The sequence below is a fragment of the Stomoxys calcitrans genome, chromosome 2 (genome assembly GCF_963082655.1).
Source record: "Stomoxys calcitrans chromosome 2, idStoCalc2.1, whole genome shotgun sequence".
NCBI classification, from domain to species: Eukaryota; Metazoa; Arthropoda; class Insecta; order Diptera; family Muscidae; genus Stomoxys; species Stomoxys calcitrans.
The window spans coordinates 122959268-122978560 of NC_081553.1; the positions used below are offsets into that span (position 1 = coordinate 122959268).

General features: G+C 40.6%; 1 protein-coding gene across 1 annotated transcript in view; it reads right to left on the reverse strand.

Annotated features, from left to right (window-relative positions):
* The window catches only part of LOC106082286 (uncharacterized), a 453600-nt gene that overhangs the window by 213614 nt on the left and 220693 nt on the right, over window positions 1-19293 (reverse strand). The window contains exon 4 of the mRNA XM_059363388.1: window positions 5533-5709. The gene's annotated coding sequence lies outside the window, so the exon portion shown is untranslated. The remainder of the gene's footprint in view (window positions 1-5532; window positions 5710-19293) is intronic.

Sequence of the window (19293 nt, forward strand, 5' to 3'; positions counted from 1 at the left end):
AGGTAATACCAACACAATTACAATCAACATGGGAGATGCTAATGACAAAAATGCTAACGACAAAGGCAAACAGAGGGGGGAGGCAGGGCAATAAAGCATACTTTGGGGTTTCGTGTAGTGTAGTATGATAAATGCAACAACACTTCCCCCCCCAAAAAAAAAACATAATCAGATTTTTGTAACACAAAAAATGCAAGCTCTCTGAGCACTTCTGACAAAACAAACAATAAACGTACACCGACACACACACACACACTCGTACTCACACTCAACCATTACCAAATTCTTCTCATTGCAGTCGAGGAGGAGCAAAAGCTTTTCAAAGGATCCCTTAATAGCTAATAAAAGTCTCCCGGTGGAAGAGGAGCACAGCCGGATAATGGATAGACATCGCAGACATAGTAAAAACACAGCTAAAGAACTATTCGAAAGGCATGCATGTGTGTTTGTTATCTCTTTCTCCACCTATATGTCCTTAAGGATTTTGTTTTATTTTTTGTTTTGTCCTGGCAAATGCTAGGAAACTTGTTATTGTTCTGTTGGGCCATTGGAAAGCAGCTAGGCCAAGTCTTAAGCCTTGTGGAGTAGCAAAAACGAGAAATAGAAGAGTGAGGCCAAGGGAAACCTCTAATACCAAAGGTGGGTGGTCTGGTGGGTGGTTGGGTTGTTCTGATCTAAAGTTTCCTTTAAAATTGGTTTGAGACCACAAGCAGCCAAATTTTTATTGCAGCAACTTCGGGCTGGGAAATGAAAAATATGGCAAAAATCAGTATGTGACATATTGGGGGTAGACAGTATGTTTGTTGAACGGAATTCATACAGAAGAGGAGCCACCGAGCAAGATGGTGTTTAGCCAGAAACATAACAGGCCTAAGCACAGTTATTGAAGCAACACACCTACAGACATACACATGTATAGGGATATATGTGAAAAATATAAGATTTTTTTTTAGGGATAAGCTAAGCATTTATTACACATTGCCAGCTGTAGAAATTCATACTGAGCCCAAACTGCGGCGCTCTACATCGTCATGCTCTTCCCTATTGTAATAAGAATTTTGTATGGGAAAAGGGGGGTGGGCTGTTTGGATATTGAAGGTCAGCTGCCATTCACGAAAGCATAGGAGCCGTCTTATAAATCATTTATTGAATTTTGATGGCGCGTGTGCCTTCTCCGTGAACGTCTTCTACTTGTGTAAGAGCAATCCAAGGGGAACAATAACCACAGGGCTAACAGCACACTCCCCAAGGCACGGAAATGACAGACTAATAACCAAGCACAGGACTAATACGTATACGCATTTGACGCATGATTGGATTATAATAGATGACCACCACCGCACCACAAGTGAACCAGAGGTGGATTTTGGATAATTGTTATAAAAACAAATTTATGTGCTTGTGGACTGTGGCACATGTGTAATTTCAAAGCACTTCAGCAAAAAAACCTCAATGCGCAGCTAGGGAGCCTCTGACAAAATGACGTTTATTGTCCTTGATTTGCGTTATAAATAAATCAGAAACAAAGTTAAGGACACGTCAGGATTGGCTGGGAATATGAAATTGTTTATTCTTGGCTAAATTTAGAATAAATGAAAAGAAACCACAAAATATGAGTCGTTTGAGAAGTTGCAGGAAAGGGGATGTTGTCAACTCTATGGAACAGAAAAATTCAAAATATGTATATGTGGGGTATATAAGGGCAAAGGTAAGTAAAAAGAGAATTGGAATTCGTGTGGGGAAGTTTATAAAGCAAAATGATTGGAGAATCACCACGTTAATGATTCCACAAAAGAGTCGTATGCAAATTTGGCCAAGAACATTCTATTAAGAAACAGAGGCAAATTTCTCTTCTATCAATGTTTAGGCTCAAGTTTAGGCTCAAAGATAAGAGACCTCCTTTTTAAAGCCGAGACCGAACTGCGTCGCCACCTCTTTGGGAAGAAATTGGCATTGGATTTCACAAATGTCGCCCGCATTAAGAGACTATAAACACCACTGAAAAAGTTTTCTAATATTCCTGCCAGGATTCGAACCCAGACGTTCCGAGTTATAGGGGGACATGCAAACCACTGCGCAACGGTGGGTTTCAAAAATAATTCGTTTAACGAAATCAAAAATGGCTACGACATGTGATGTTGAGGGGAGGTTACCGGTCACCCTTACTTCAGAAAGCCCTACGAACGATAGCAAAGTAAATTGACGAAAGGGGAGAAGAGAATTTTTCGCTTACTAAAATGCAAAATGCCTGGGTGTTTTGCTGGATAGGAAATTTTACATTGCGGGAATGGACAAAGACAACTCTTGCCCAATGAGTGCTGTCCGTTTCAAGTTTAAGCTCATAGATAAGAAACCTCCTTTTTAAAGCCGAGCCCGAATGGCGTCGCGCAGTGCGACACCTCTTTGGGGAGAAGTTTTTACATGGTATTGTATCTTACAATTGTTTCCAGCATAAGGAGGGTATAACCAGCGCTGAAATTATTTTCTTATATTCCCGCCAGGATTCGAACCCAGATGTTCAGCGTTATAGGCGGATATGCTAAACTCTGCGCAACGGTTCCAAAATAAGTCGTGTAATGAAATCAAAATTGACTACGACATGTGACGTTTAGGGGAGATTACCAGTCACCCTTACGAAGTATGGTTGCCCAAAAAGTAATTGCGGATTTTTTAAAAGAAAGTAAATGCATTTTTAATAAAACTTAGAATGAACTTTAATCAAATATACTTTTTTTACACTTTTTTTTCTAAAGCAAGCTAGAAGTAACAGCTGATAACTGACGGAAGGAAGAATGCAATTACAGAGTCACAAGCTGTGAAAAAATTTGTCAACGCCGACTATATGAAAAATCCGCAATTACTTTTTGGGCAACCCAATAGATTGACGAAAAGGGAGAAGAGATTTTTTTGCTTACTGAAATGTCTAGGTGTTTTGCTGCATAAAAAATTTAACATTGCGAGACAACTCGTGCCCAATACTCCTGCAAGAGTGTCATTCGTAAAAGATGAGGGTTGAAACTATGTGTCATGCACTGCCTGTTAATTGCAGTTGTCAGACCTTTAATGATATATGGTGTTGTAGTCTGGTGGACGGCGCTCCCAAAATATATCTCATAACCATCGCACTGAGGACGGCACTATCTGATGTGGTGCACTACCTATTAATTGCAGTTGTCAGATCGATAATTATATATGGTGTTGTAATCTGGTGGATTGCGCTCCAAAAATACATCTCTTCACAATCGCACGGAGGAAGGTACTATCTGATGCAAAGAATTTAATGTTTCTAAATGCCTTCGGACATTGGTGCTCCACAAATTGCTATGACCACCTGTGTGTGAGGGTGAGAAAACTTTCTCTGAGGCCTGATATAATTCCTTGTTTTGCATCTGCGAGGCCTGGGTCTCCGAATTTCATTTGTATATCTTTATGCCATTAAGTGACTTTGCCAGATTAGTATTTGCCACTCACTTGTGCCCCATATATTTTTAATGGGCTACTTCAGAAGGAATACATAAAGACTGTAGAGGCGTCCTTGTCAAATTTTTAGAAGTTGCAAGGTAGTCCTCTTGGAAGCTTTATTTTAGAAGGCATATCGTCCTTTGGTACGGTGTTATCTGGACTTATTAGTTTTCCCATTGAAAATTTCCCTATATACCTGCAAGGAGGCCTTTGATGGTATAGGTTTGTCCGACCTATGATGCTATATGGTTGTTGTTGTAGTCACATGTGGAGGTGGCAATCCTCCAAAAGACCGATCGCCACCGCAACAGGGTGGCCATTGGTTATTTAAAAGCGCCAATAACTCGTCTTGTCATATCGAGCATCATAGGCACTCAGTATTTGTGCAAGAGCCGTTGCCGCCCGACCTCTGACTGAGACTCTCCGTTCGATATCGCTACTTGTCCGCGACTGCCGTTGCAGCTACTGCGTATGGGGCATTCCCCTATCCGCGACCTGTGGACGAGCCCGGTAGCTCGCAGCCAAGCTTCTCTTAACAGCAATGAACACCACACAGATCGGACCTCAATGTTCCAGCCTGTGTGTTGCTCACAGCTATCCCATGCCGAGATACACGGTGCTATATGGTGTTGTGGTCTGGTGGCCGGCGACCCAAAAATACGCCTGATCACAGTAGCATTAAGGATGACACTATCTGGGGGACTGCATTTAATGTTACACATTGTAGCTTGACATATTGATGCGACCACTGCTGTGACGTAAAGCGAGGTTCATGCTTGGTCAATCAGCGGCCACGGCATTATGTTGTCTTGAAAAACAAAAAAAAATACAAAGTCCGCTATGCCAAATAGTGTTTATTACACATTCTCAGAGCCGGTGTAAGCACCACACCACTTCACGCATTCCGTGATCGCCCGGATTTCCGCCTGCAGGACCGTATTATGGTCAGGCAGTCTAAAACAGATGTCAGTCCCTTGGTTTTCAATGTAAACCCCCAGGCCCACTCTGTCAACTAGCTTTTATCCATCCATGTAACATGATCTTCCAGATGGCTATACTAGGGTTCCGCCAATCCAAGACTGTGCCGATGGCAGCATCCGATTCGATATCCGATCGGAAACCTCTCCACTTCCTTTCAGGTTTCCTATCGTCGCCTCGATTATACCGCGATGGTATGAGCTGCTCCCATCCTCAATCCATTCTCCCATCACCTTAAGTCTCATATCCGTAGTGGCTGTCTCACACCAAATCTGTATGTCATTGGGTCGGATATCTAGAATAAGTCTCCAGTGCCCTAGTGGGCGTGGTCCTCAGCGCTCCGCCTATGCCAAGACAACATGTTCAACCTGTTGTATGGTCCTTATGTTGCACTTTTTCTCCATAGAAGTCCACCAAACTACTGAGGCGTAAGTAAGTATTGGTCTAATCACGCTCATGTAGAGCCAGTGGACTATCCTAGAATTCCGCTGAATATAATTCCTTAAGCCTAACAGCCGGTCTATAGGCTGTGTCTTATTGTAATTCAACCTCCATATAAGAGGAGTTGAACATTTTTTCGCCTCAAACCATTATTGACTCAGACGTTCCCCAACAACCCTGGGCGATAGCATATCAGAATAGGCGAAATTGAATAGAGAAGTGGAGTTATACGCAAAATTCCGAAGAAAACATCAAATGTTGAAATACATCTCGAAACTAGGTATCAGAGATTGAAGAGGAGTGCAGTAGATCGAATCGTTAAAAATCCATTCTTAGCATTGCCAATCGATATGTGGAGAGTTCTACAAAGGGAATAATTAGAAAAGCATATTCTATACCTACCTCCCAGCTAAAATGACGTTAGCAATTGCTAGCTGAGCCAGTCACGACAGGAGGTAATACATACTCGCATAATGCAATCGGTATTTTAGAATCTTTTATATTTTCCCCTATGCTCTTAATACGCTACCTACTAAGACCAGGCAATGGCATTATAAATTTTCTTGTCCGGCAAAATGAATGTTCTCCATTATTTATAAAATATCCGCATTTGTTATAGAGAGTGTAGAAAATGTTACTACTTCAACTTACCTTAATAATTAAAAATAACAAAAATGTTAACAATCGAACAGCGTCTAGCAAGACGTGCTAATACTTCAAAATTAGTTGGGTGCAAAGAAAGCAAAAGTTTCTTTGGTGACCACGGCGATAGGCGGCGGCAAAGGCAACGACGACGGCGTTGTTAAAATCATTAAAATTCTAGGGAATCTGCAACGAAAGAAAAAGAAGCAAGGCAATGAAAAAAAGAGGTATTATTATTTAAATCACATGTCCATTTCAATTTGACATCTAAAGTGAAGATACGCAAACGCATTCACATGATAAAAAATAACCAAAAGAAAAAACTCTTTGCTTGGCAGTTGTCTTGAAAAACAAAAAAATGAAAACGATGTACGGATAAATAATGACTTGTATGCGAAAGAAGACGAAAAGACGACCCCCTCAAGCAATGCGGCATAAAAAATTAGGATTTCCATTTTTATTATGGCATTTTAAAGATACAAGTCACGTGTCTTAGCTAAAACTTTATTTTCTCGCATTTATCCATGTACAATTTGGCCTCTTGTTTGGCCGCCGTTGTCTATATGCCAGACGACAAGAAAAACACGACATGAATGCCGTGCATAAAACACAAAACAAAAGAAATTTCCAAAAAGAAAAACCAAAGGATCTGGGCTGCGATGAGACTTAGTCGCTGCATTCGCGACCATGACAAATGTACCAATGAATTGGAACTGTATGGAATAGAATGGGAACCAAAAGCTTGCACAAATACTAATTTTGGTCAAATGCCAAGACTAATCAGTCTTAATTAAAAATAGACAAAAAAAAATTAAATAGCGTAAATGCATGGGGCTAACTAATTTGGTTTGAATATTTGGTTAAATGGAGAATGAAAATGGGTCAAAAAGGTTGGAGAGAAGTTTTACATGGCATAGTACCTCATGAATGTTGCCAGCATTAGGAGGGAAAAACCACCGCTGAAAATTTTTTTTGTGATGGTCTTGCCAGGATTTGAACCCAGGCGTTCAGCGTCATAAGTGGACATGCTAACCTCTGCGCTACGGTGGCCCCAAAACGTTAGCCACATATACAAAATTTATTTTTCTGATGGTCTCGCCAGGATTCGAATCCAGGCGTTCAGCGTCATAAGTGGACATGCTAACCTCTGCTAACCTATTGGTTCAAAGGTCTTTGAGAGTAAAGTACGAATAAAATATCCGAATACAGAGACAAGTATCTGTGGGGCTCGCCACAAACCCCTATAACGGTAGTGCTGGCTTATCGGGACTAAGTTCGGCCAGGCCGAACCCTCAACCATCTATCGCCTATGTCAAGTTCTTTGCCCGGTGTCTCTTTATAGGTAACTAAATACTAAATTTCTTATGAACATTTCACTAAGGAACAGGGCAAACTTCTCTCATATCATTGAGTGCAGTTTGATTAAAGCTTAAGCTCAATGATAAGGGACCTCGTTTTGTATGTCGAGTCCGAACGGCGTGCCACATAGCGACACCACTTGGTAGATATGCTTTAACATAGAAGGATGCCTACCAAATGTAGCCAGCATTAGTAAGGGAATAGGTAAGGTTAGGTTAGGTTAGGTTGAAAAGAAGGTGCACCTCCACGCAGTAATACCTGATTAACGCCAAAGATAGCAGTTTTATTTTTTTTCACATATAGACAAAATAGGTTCAAAATTCTCAAGGCCTTGCGGCCTCGGGATTAGGTTAAGTTAGGTTGAAAAGAGGGTGACACTATGGACATACACCTAAGCCAGTAATCGGCTTGTTGAGCGCTCTTAAAACTATAAAGTAACCTCGAAAAAGAAAATTTTTAGTTTGGAATTCCGTGCTACTTACAAAATCCTTAATTCTTTTCAATACCACTCCCCTAAGTTGGTTCATGTCTGATATTGTGTCTCTACCTAAGTGCCGTTATCTTTTACAATTACAAAGGAAATGCTCTAACGTCTCATCATCTTCCCCACATGCCCTACACATGCCAGCACTTGCCGCATGGATTTTACATAAGTGAGCTCGTAGTCCTATGTGTCCCGTTATGATACCTGGTCAGTCCTTCTTGCTTCCTTTCAGTAATAGCGTCGTTTTCTCACGATCTTGATCCCCCATAGGATTTTCGACGTCCTACCGACCGTTTCGCTGTTTCAAAATGTTGCATGCGCATTTGTCGCCCACTCCCTTAACTCGGGCTTCGTCGACCCGAAAGGCTTCGGATTAACCAAGTTTAGTTTATTGATGGCAGTCCTCTGGTCTTCACCACCAAATCATCTGCCCTTTCGTTTCCCCTTGCTCCGTTATGGCCCGGCACCCAAACGATGCGGATGCGATGCCATCCCCAGAGAAGGCGTTTAGCTCCTTCTTACACTGCAAGACTGTTCGTGAACTTATCACCCTGGCTGTTATTGCCCTTATGGCAATGTTACTGTCCGTAAAGCTGTTCACACTCGACGTCCTCGGGTTAGCACCAAACCACTTCACGCATTCCGTGATCGTCCGGATCTCCGCCTGCAGGACCGTTTTATTGTCAGGCAGTCTAAAATAGATCTCAGTCTCTGGGTTCTCAATGTAAACCCCCAGGCCCACTCTGTCCTCTTGCTTTGGATCCATCCGTGTAGTATGATCTTGCCTGATGGTCTCATATTTTGGTCTTTGTCTATCCTAGTCTTCTAAATCTTGAGCAAGAAAGCTTCTCCCAGGTAATGGTACCATCCCTACTCCCAGGTGATGGTACCATCATCGCCTCTCTGTTCGTTAGGCTGTATTGTATTGACTTCGCTGCGCTGCCTCATGTTTCAATATTAGGATATTTACCTATCCTAGTCTACTGAATATTGGTGATTGGTCCGTCTTCGAGGCCCTGTTTTTTAGGTTGTGTTGAGTCTCACGCTCCTGCACTGCCTAATGTGTTATATTGGGATCTTTGCTTATACTAGCCTTCCCATTATTTGGACAGTCTGTGAGGGTCTCGTCGTCAGCTCCCTGTTTGTTAGGCGGTATTGAGTAACCTGCCACTGCACTATCCTAGCCTTCCCACCATGCCCGCCATGCCTTTAGTCTTAGCCAAACTTGTGACGGGGATTTTTGCCTATCCTAGTCTTCCCCGAAAACAAAACAACCTTGCTCCCGTAGTCCACCATGCTTTACGTCTTAGCCAAAATTGTCACGGAGACCTCCCACATCAGTGCGACTAAACCTTTGTTTTGCTTGCCCAATCCCAACCTACGCTCGGTCGCAAATGTAATGTCCCATCCCTTGATGAAGACCGTCGCCTTTATGAGCTGGGGGATGTCCATCTTTCTCACCAGGTCGAGCTTTGCGCCCTCCCGGGGAACGTGGATGCCTTCAACGATCTTTTTAACGGTATCAATACATTCCGCCGACACAAAACGCAGCGTTAAGATGTCCCCTCTATGCTCGCAACTCATCATTTGAATGGGTGCACCCTCTCCACAGTTCCACACATGTTCGAAAATCTTCTAATTGCGGAAGATTTGGTTAACGAGCGGAAGATTTGGTTTGGTCCGATGATCTGGTGGAATCCTACCGGATTGTAGCACAAAATTTTGTGCAATCAAATGAAATGATGATGAGGTGATAGAAGAATGGAGAGAAGATATGCGCAGGCCATACCACCGCGGTAAAATCGAGGCGACGATAGGAAACCTGAATGAAATGAAAAAGGTCTCAGATGGTATACCTGAGACAACTCATGAGGTTGAGTGCGAGGCACTGCTGACCACGGCACAGCCTTGGATTGACGGAACTCTGTTATTGCCATCCGGAAGTTCATGATACAGGGATGCATCAAAGCTATGTGATAAAGTGTGGCTAGGGGTCATTGAGGACCCGGAGGCTGAGATATATTTCGGGCGTGGGCGACGAAATATAAAAAGGTCTCAGATGGTATTTCGGAGACGACTCTTGAGGTGAGTGCGAGGCACTGTTAATAACGCACAGCCTTGGATTGACGGAACTCTATTATTGTCATCTGGAAGTTCATGCTACAGGGATGGACCAAAGCTATGTGATAAAGTGTGGCTAGGGGTCATTGAGGACTCGGAGGCTGAGATATATTTCGGGCGTGGGTGACGAATGCTCATTTAGCACTGTGGAACAGTGAAACAGCCGCCAGGACGACGAAAATTCTATGAAGAGATTGGGATCTTGAGAAGACTAGGCTTTTGTTGAACGTTCGTTAGAAGGAGATCAGTGTAGCTTTCGGTATCATAACGGGACACATTGGACTATGAGCACATTTAGGCAGAATAGGTGTGGCAGGTGATAGCATATGTAGGGAATGTGTGGAAGATGATCTCCAAAGTCATTGCGCGGCTTTCGCAGCTAACAGAAATCGGAGGCTGGGACACAATACCAGACTTAAACCAACTTATGATCTTGGAACAGAGAACAATTAGGGATTTTGTGAGTAGCGTATCGTATTTAGAGCGTACAACAAGCCGATTACAAGGTGCTTAGGCATGTCCACAGTGGCATAGGGCGAATTAATATTAAAATCACTTTTGAATCCAACCGAAATTTTATTCTTGCGAAAGCACTAAATAATTGTAGTTATGAAATATTTGATGAAATTATATTTTTGTGTGCTTATGCCTCCGTACCGTTTTACTTTTTTTTCTCTATAAAGCTCTTACTATTAAGAAAAATATCCGATATCATAACAATTTGCCAACTTAAGAATGCTTGTGGTACATGCAAGTAATTACAGCAATTCTGATTTACTTCCTATCCCTAACAAAGTTTCTATAGTTGCTGCTGCAGGACTATTACGACTATTATTTAGAAAAGTAAAACAAAACCAAGACATGGTCTTCGATAAAAAAAAAAAACACATCTTAACAATTAAATTGCTTGTTTGTGCTTAACAACCGTTAAATTGTTTACAACACAATAAACCTAAATCTCAAACTCCTCGAAAAGAAACATCAAATGAAGTTGAACATGGCAAACTATGAAAACTAGTTAGCTGTACTTACGCCATGTACCGAAGAATATGCTAAAAGAACAACCGCACAAATGTACAGATGTTTGTATGAATAAGTGAAGTGTATACATAACTACTACAACATAACCTAAGACCACAAACCGACGCCTTAGCCGTGAAAAATAAAACAAAATAAAGTTTATGCAAATGGATATTTCCATGATGCAAATGGAGATGTAAACTTTCCCACTGAGTAACTTCTCTTGCAACTTCTCTTGCTCAAGAAGTTCTACTTGAATAATGACTTCACAATCCCTTAAATGTCGCCATCAGAAGTAGGGTGATAACCGGAACCGAACTTTTTTTTTGGTTTCATTAGGATTCGAATCCAGGAGTCCAGTGTTATAGACGAACATGCTACGGTAGCTCTGACCCTCGGTAACAGAAAAGGAAGATACTGATCGAAAGATACTGATTTTTATTCATGCCGATAAGGTTCGTAAGCACACTGATGGTGGTCAATTATCTGAATGATTTAGTTATAAATCTCTCATTGTAATCGGCAGATAATATTTTCTATGTAATTGAATGGAATCTAATTCGTCTATAGTTATAATATGATATCTCGTCTTCATGTTCAACGTTGAATGTTTGAACATTGAGGTATCAATTATGGGCTATGTTAGCAAATCCATCGACTTCTATTGCCTAAACTATTCAAAGCTCCCCTCCCTTCTTCGCTATGGAGTGACCCATATTGTGGAGCCAACTAGCCACTTTTCTAACACAAAAATCTACCAAACCAAAGGAATCTGATGGACAGTCAGTGAGACAGTCTGACAGACAGGAAGGTGCAGAACTATTCAAACCATTGGAAACCACGACAACCGCCAAAACAAAATTAAATAAAAATATTTAACAACGACATAGAAACAACAAAGTCAACTTTTACCACAATATAGTTTCTAGCTTTAAAGTCTCTATTCGTGAAAAGTTTTAATATTTGTTGCAGATTTTGTACTGCACATTGTACGGGCACATATTTGTATGCAGCTTAAGTTAGCAAACAGGAACTATTTTCATGAGAATTTGCCATAATCGTTGAGTACAAGTTTAACGGATTATGGTATGATTTTGTTATGAGGCAAAAAATTTTCAACAACATTTAGGGAATCTACTTTGTTCAACTTTCAGTAGTATAAAAATTGCAAACTCCTAATATATACTGCCCATATATACTGGCGTAGAAGAACAAAAGATTTGTGAAATGCATAGATTGCCTATTAGTTTGGAATATAGAATTTTATAACTTTGCTGCTGTTGCTGCTTGTAATTCTAGGCTTCTAATGATCAGCTTAAAATACATTTGTTCTTCAGAGAAATAGACATTCCAAACTAGCTATATGCCAGGCAACAACCAAACAAGGAAGGATAATAAGGTGGAATAGTATGAAAAAATTGTAGGAGTACAATTCAGGCAATGGGAGTCATTGGTTTTTCTGGCCAACAAACAGGTAGGGGGTTCGGGTACCAAGTTACTCAACTATTTCACTTCGTGAGAATAAACAAGAAAAAATTATTAAATAATTTATAAAAATTATTAAATAAATTAATTAGGCACCCGAGTTGAATAAAACAAAACTAAAAAGCAAGAGCGTGCTAAGTTCTGCCGGGCCGAATCTTATAAACTCTCCACCATGGAACGCATTTGTCGAGTTCTATGCGCGGTATCTCTTTATAGGCAAACAAAGAATATTGAGTAAGAACTGTTATGCTATTGAATCTATTGTACATCAAGTTATAGTCCGATTCGGATCATAAATAAATGATGAACATTGTGTAATATTTCAGTTCATTCGGATAAGAATTGCGCCTTGTAGGGGCTCAAGAAGCAAAATTGGGAGATCGGTTTATATGGGAGCTTTATCCAGCTATTCATTGATTCAGACCATATTAGACACATATGTTGAAGGACATGAGAGAAGCCGCTGTACAAAATTTCGGATGAGAATTGAGCCCTCTAGAGGCTCAAGAAGTCAAGATCCCAGATCGGTTTATATGGAAGCTATATCAGGTTATGTACCGATTTGCGCCATACTTAGCGCAGTTATTGGAAGTCATAACAAAACACCTCAGCCAAATCGGATAATAACTGCGTCCTCTAGTGGCTCAAGAAGTCAAGACCCCAGATCGGTTTATATGAAAGCTATATCAAAACATGGACCGATTTGAACTATACTTAGCGCAGTTGTTGGAAGTGGCATCAGAACCCCACGTGCAAAATTTTAGTCAAATCGGACACGAATTGAGCCCTATAGAGGTTCAAGAAGTCAAGACCCAAGATCGGTTTATATGGCAGATATATTAATACATGGACCGATTTGACCCATTTACAATCCCAACTGACCTACACTAATAAAAAGTATTTATTCAAAATTTATGCTACAAACAGTGACGAAATCAGTATACCCCCATTCTATGATGGAGGGTATAAAAAAAAATACTTAGTATGAATGGACTCAACTATGCCTGTTCACGAGGAAGGCGAAGGTCGGCCAATTTGACGCACAACGTTTCCTCAATAAAACGATTTCGATATCTGACAAGGTCAAATAATTAGGAATGATCTTGGATACAACAATTTCAGAGAACATGTTGTCTTAGCATAGGCAGAGCGATGTGGACCACGCCCACTAGGGCACTGGAGACTATTCTAGATATCCGACCCATTCACTTACAGATTAAATGTGTGGCAGCCACTGCGGCTATGAGAATTCAGGCGATGGGACAATAGATTGGAGATGGGAGAGGCTCATACCAACGCAGTATAATCGAGGCGACGATAGGAAATCTAGAAGGAAGGGAAGAGATTTCCGATCGGATACCTGAGACGACACTTGAGGTCGAGTGCGATGAGGCACTACTCTCAGCGACACAGTCTTGGACTGACGGAACCCTAGTTTTACCGTCTGGAAGATCATGTTAAACGGATGGATCAAAACTAGGGGACAGAGTGGCCTGGGGGACTACATTGAGAACCCAGGGACTGAGATCTGTTTTAGACTGCCTGACCATAATACGATCCGGGCCATCACGGAATGCGTGAAGTGGTGTGTTGCTAACGCGAGGACGTCGAGAGCGAGCATCTTAACGGACAGAAAAATGGCCAAAAGGGCTATAACAACCAGGAGAGTAAGGTCACGAACAGTCTTGTAGTGTAAGAAGGAGATTAACGCCTTCTCTGAGGATGGCAAAGTCCGCATCGTTTGGGTGCCGGGTCATAACGGAGTAAGGGGGAATGAAATGCCAGGTGATTTGGCGGTGAAGGCCAGAGGAATGCCGTCAATAAACTTGGTTAACCTAAAGCCTTTCGGGTTGGCGTAGTCCGAGTTAAGGGCGAGGGCAACGAATGAGCATGCAACATTGTGGAACAGCGAAACGGTTGGTAAAACGGTTGGGGGATCCAGATCGCAAGAAGACAAGCCTATTACTGAAAGAAAGTAAGAAGGAGGTCAGTATAACTATTGGTATCATGAGGGGATACATAGCACTACGAGCTCACTTATGTTAAATCGGTGCGACAAGCGATAGCATGTGTAGGGCATGCGGGGAAGATGATGAGACGTTGGAGCATTTCTTCCGTCATACCGGCACTTAGGTGGGAACACAATACCAGACTTGAACCAACTAAGTGGAGCGGCATGGAATTCAATTAAGGATTTTGTAAGCAACACTGTATTCCTAACTTAGATTTTCTTTTTCGAGTTTACTTTTTAGGGCGCACAACAAGCCGATTACTTGCTTAGGTGTGTGCCTATATTGGCATGGGGCGGATTAATATCTACACCTTCTTTTCAACCTTACCTTACACAACCTAGTGAAATAAAATCAATTATTGAAGCTTATGAGCCTTCAAGTGAATTCTTACATTAATAGCTCAACTTAAAAATGAGTATGGAATTTAATTTTCATTTCACAGCAGAAAACTTCTTTAAAATTAATTTCGAAAATTTTTTCAATTCATAGTGTATAGAATAGGGTGGAGGTATATTAACTTCACTACTCTATCCGTAACATTCGACTATTGAATGGAAACATATTTAAAACGAATAAAACTTTGCACAAATATATGTTATTCATGGCCGACGAAACGCACAGGTTAGAATGACCGGGTGTAACGCTGAACGCCTGGTTAGAGTCCGGGCGAGAACATCAAAAATAAAAAAATTCAGCGATCCCCCCTAATGCTGGCGACATTTGCCAGATACTATTCAATGCATAGAAACCATGTAAAAACTTCTCCCCAAAAAGGTGTCAAACTGCGACACGCCATTCGGATTTGGTTATAAAAAGTAGGCCTCTTATCATTGATCTTAAACTTGAATCGGACAGCTCTCATTGATATGTGCGAAATTTGCCCCTGTTCCTTAATGGAATGTTCGTGGGCAATATTGCAATTTGCATTTCTTATTGGTGTTGGTCGATCAAAAAACCTACCACATTTCATCATTGGATAGAACTTAAAGACGTTGTCAGCAATATCTCAGTTAGTGTGGTTTTACTTAACATCTTCACTATTTTGTTTGACTTCATGCGTCAACCCTCGTTAAAAGAGTTTATTTAGACATATTTTTTCTATAATGACTGTTTGAGCAGATTTTTTTTAAGATTATAGGAATCTGTGCTTAATTTCAGCTCAATATCTATATTTTTAAATACTGTAACATGATTCAACAGACAGACGGACGGACGGACAGACATGGCCAGATCATCTTAGACTTTTACGACGATCAAGAATATATATTCTTTATGGGGTCGGAAATGGCTATTTCGATGTGTTACAAACGGAATGGCAAAATGAATATACCCCCATCCTTCGGTGGTGGATATAAAAAAGGGATCTGAGTCTAGCTGTTGGTCTTGTGTTAATATGTGAGACTGCACATACCATCATTGTCAATAACGCAACACAAATTTTCACTTTACTACAGTTTACTCTCGCCATGACAATGGAAAATCATATCGACAACCAAGCTATTGAATTTGTCTGAACATAAGAGAGTGCAAGAATTCCGTTTTAAGCACTCAACAGCAGTCATTTACGTTTTTCTTACGTTCCATTCAATTTGGTTTGTAGAATATAACAAAAGAAAAGTACAACGAAACAAGAAATACCGACAACCATATAAAGGCAATAGGGAGGTCATAAGATATGAAGCTTAAAGAAAGAGTTTCCAAATTTTTGTAAAGTAGTGGTATTTGTTGATCACAACTTTAATGCCTTGGGCACTTTCAAAAGAACTATTATAAGATGGATAGAAAAAGTGGAAGTGTATATGTTATTTCTTTATTAATTAAATCTTCAAAAACAATAATATGACATTTTTGTTAAGTCTCGCCAAATGTTGGATATATTTGTCTACTCCATGTTTAGACAACTTTAAAAACGTTGTGAAAACTATGCAAAATGTTCATATCTAGAAGTAATCTGTAGCAAAGATTATCCACTTCACTCTGAAAAAGGCTTTCACCTTCATTATAAACAACAATGAAATGCTTATATGATAAATTTAAATGTAAATAGTTGTAGAGAAACTTATGAAGCGGATAGCTTACTATTCCATAAACGCATAATCTCTGGATTATTTCAATATTTCTACAATATTCAGATTCATAGCAAAATCGAACAGAAATTGTGACGTTTTGTCAAATCGGGGTGTGGGTATATATGCAATTTTGGAAATTTGCTCAGGATCATTCCTGTGAGGACCAGGACATCTCACATAGCAATGTGTGCTGTCCGATACAAGTTTTAAGCTTAATGATAAGGAACCGACTATGTCGCCGACGAGGATACCGAAAAACCAATCCTGATGATGTTATAGAATGACCTCCTAGTCAGAATTAGGTCTAAGTAGCAGTGACCCGCTGAAGAACAAGAAAGCAGCAGAAGCCGATGGGTTGCCCGCTGAAGTATTTAAGATCGAAGGCGACACAGTGATTACGCATATCCGATGATTGGAACTTCAGCATACGCTGACCCGCACACAAGGAAGGAGATAATACAGAATGTGCCAACTAAAGAGGAATAGTCTCCTCCCCATCGCATACAAGATACTCTCGATCGTATTTTATAATAGATTGAAGCCTTAGGTCAAGGAGATAGTTGGGCCCTATTAATGCAGTTTTAGACCTGGTAAAACCACCATTGATCAGATATTCAGACTGCGCCTTATATTGGAAAAGACCCGAGAAGCACATGCCAACTCTTACTCTTCGTTGACTACAAAGACGAAGTCAAAAAGTCTGCAGCATGACATTTGGTGATACACGTTCCTCAGAAAGAAAGAAAAAGAATCTCTCCGAACCATGCAATACCGAACGAGATTTCTGAGAGGCAGGCATCCTATCGCGTGATCTCTTTACTATCCTGCAGGAGAAGATTGCACGAGATGCAAATGTAAATAGGTATGTCACAATGAAATACATGCTAGTCGCCTATGCCGACTAAATCGATATCATAGGTTGGTCACCGGAAGAAGCAACTGCAGCCTTTGAAAGAATCGAAAGAGAATCAGTGAAAGTGGATCTGGCAGTAAATGATAAATAAGACAAAAAGATTTCGAGGCATAGGTACTTGTGAAAGTGCTTGGAGTGTTTGTGACGAGTGCTTGGAGTGTTTGAGAGAAAGACTTTTCGTAAAATGTATGTACCAGTTTGCATTGTTGGAGAACATCGGCGTTGTATGAACCACGAACTGTATAAGCTGTATGACAACATAAGTATAGTAAAACGTATCAAAATACAACGGTTGCGTTGGCTAAGTTATGTTGTCGGAATGAATGAAGAAGCTCCAGCAAACCGGGACGACCAAAAGTCCAATGGAAAGATCTTGGTGAAAGACATCTCTGAACTTGGTGTCAAAGATTTTAGAAAGAGCGCAAATGACCGAGTTTTTTGGAATGCTTTTCTAAGTTTAGCTAATGGAACAAATTTTCTGTTTCTAACCGAGTCCGAACGGCATGCCGCAAGGCGTCACCTTTATGGTGGACTATTGTACATGGCTTCTATAAATGACATAGTACATCACAAAAAAGTCCAGAATTTTAAGTGGATAACAGTTTTAGTAGCCACCCCGAATATTGTACGCATTTATACATCTTTAGTCAACTTGAACTATCGGAGCTTCTGTGCTATTTTCACCTCCCTATCCACCGTGCGTTTGCGGCCGTCCACATTAATGAACATTTAAGTACTTATGGGGGCGACTCTTTCGCTTCCTTACGCGATCCGCTCGCTTCCTTACGCGACTTGTTCGCTTCCTAACTCGATCCGCTCGCTTCCTTACGCGACTCGTTCGCTTCTTAACGCGATCAGCTCGCTTCCCTACGCGACTCGTTCGCTTCCATCCTAGGTTAGTTTAAAAAGAGGGTGCGGACATTAATCCGCCCATTTTCTTCTGATAATTTTCCTACAAAAATTTAATCAGGAGGACTGGGAGCAAGTTAGTAGGTTCAGCCGGTTTTCTCAAGGTGTGTGGACATGGGGAGCGAACGAACCCCATTAAAATACGTCAAATGTCATATATATACTCTAATCGTGGTACCTCCAAATATTGGACTGCAGTGACTGCAATATTAAGAGTTAGTTATAGACGAAGCTGATTAATGTTAGTGTTGGCGACTACAGTCGCGCCATCCAACATAATTTTTATACCCTCCACCATAGGATGGGGGTATACTTATTTCGTCATTCTGTTTGTAACTTCTCGAAATATTCGTCTAAGACCCCATAAAGTATATATATTTTTGATCGTCATGACATTTGAAGTCGAACTAGCCATGCTGTCTGTCGAAAGCACGCTAACTTTCGAAGGAGTAAAGCTAGCCGCTTGAAATTTTGCACAAATATTTCTTATTAGTATAGGTCGGTTAGGACTGAGAAAAGGGCTATATCGGTCCATGTTTTAACATAGCTGCCATATAAACCGATCTTGGGTCTTGACTTCTGGAGCCTCTAGAGGGCGCAATTCTTATCCGATTGGAATTAAATTTTGCACGAAGTATTTTGTTATGATATCTAACAAATGTTCCAATTATGGTTCAAATCGATTTATAACCTGATATAGTCGTCATATAAACAGATCTGGGGACTTGACTTCTTGAGCTTCTAGAGGGCGCAATTCCTATCAGATTTAGCTGAAATTAAGGTTCAAATCGGGTCATAACCTGATATAGCTGCCATATAAACCGATCTGGGACCGATTTGCTGAAATTTTGTACGACGGATCCTCTCATGACCTTATAGCCTGATATAGTTCCCATATAAATCGATCTCTCTATTCTAATTCTTGAGCCCCAAAGGGCGCAATTCTTATTCGAATTGGCTGACATTTTACACAGGTATGATGATGAAACAAACAGGATGAAGTTTGTTTCAACTGCTTGGCGACCTCAACCGAAGGAAACTTACAAAATAGTGATGATATCCAAGGAAAGGAAAGTCTTCTTATAAAATTACTTATGAACCATAAACGTCCCCAATAAAAATTAGCATTTATCATTTTTTTCAAGGAAAATCATTGCAACCTCTCCTAATACCATCTATAAAATGTAATAAATAATAAATTTTCCTATGCATAAATCTATAACAAACGAATCAATATAAATTTAGAAAAGACACTCTTTTTCAATGTCTCGACCTCCAGCAACATCTTTGACAAGGGTTACAAACAAATAATCATAGCCCAGCCTTTGGTCCATAAGCAAAGGAACAAAAGAGCAAAATTGAAAACAAATAGAAAACGGAATTCAGGACATTGGAGGC